The following is a 480-nucleotide window of genomic DNA, read 5'->3' as shown; positions in this document are numbered from 1 at the left end:
AAGGCGCACGCCCCCCGCCTCCGCCCTCCCCTCACCTCCGCAGGCCCGAGGCCGCCGCGCCGCGCTCCTCCTCCTTTCTCCTCCCTGGCGGATGGTGGCAGCGGCAGCAGCGGCGACTCAGACCCTGGGGTCAGGGGGACGGGCGCCCAGGCCGGAAGTGACCTTCCCGGCCGCTTCCGCCAGCGCCGCGGCCCCCCCTAACCACCACCACCACCGCCGCCGCGGCCTCCTCCCGGGTCCTCTCCGCTCTGGGGAAGGGCGAGCCCGGGGGACCCCAGCCTGGGCACCCCTCCCCTCCTCCCTCTCCGGCTCTATGGGTCGGAGCGGGCACCTTGGGGGGCCACTTCCGGACGCATCGAGGACACTGGCCCTCCGTCCACGCTCTATGGCGCCTCACGCCGAGGGGCACCGGGCCCCGCCCCCTTCCAGGCCAGGAGGCGCGGGCTCGGCCCGTTAGGCGGAGACTTCCGGGTGTCGAGG

At 76.0% G+C, this 480-nt stretch overlaps 1 protein-coding gene across 1 annotated transcript in view; it reads right to left on the bottom strand.

The window, feature by feature from the left end:
- The window catches only part of LOC102871602 (zinc finger protein 787-like), an 18,327-nt gene extending 18,183 nt beyond the window's left edge, over window positions 1-144 (bottom strand). Inside the window, exon 1 of the mRNA XM_006901844.1 lies at window positions 36-144. The gene's annotated coding sequence lies outside the window, so the exon portion shown is untranslated. The remainder of the gene's footprint in view (window positions 1-35) is intronic.
- Window positions 145-480: the final 336 nt, after the last annotated feature.

This window comes from Elephantulus edwardii, unplaced genomic scaffold, assembly GCF_000299155.1.
Source record: "Elephantulus edwardii isolate Elephantulus edwardi_28Jun2011 unplaced genomic scaffold, EleEdw1.0 scaffold00348, whole genome shotgun sequence".
NCBI lineage: Eukaryota > Metazoa > Chordata > Mammalia > Macroscelidea > Macroscelididae > Elephantulus > Elephantulus edwardii.
Note: the sequence above shows the minus strand (reverse complement) of the source record. Positions and strands in the feature narration are given on the sequence as shown.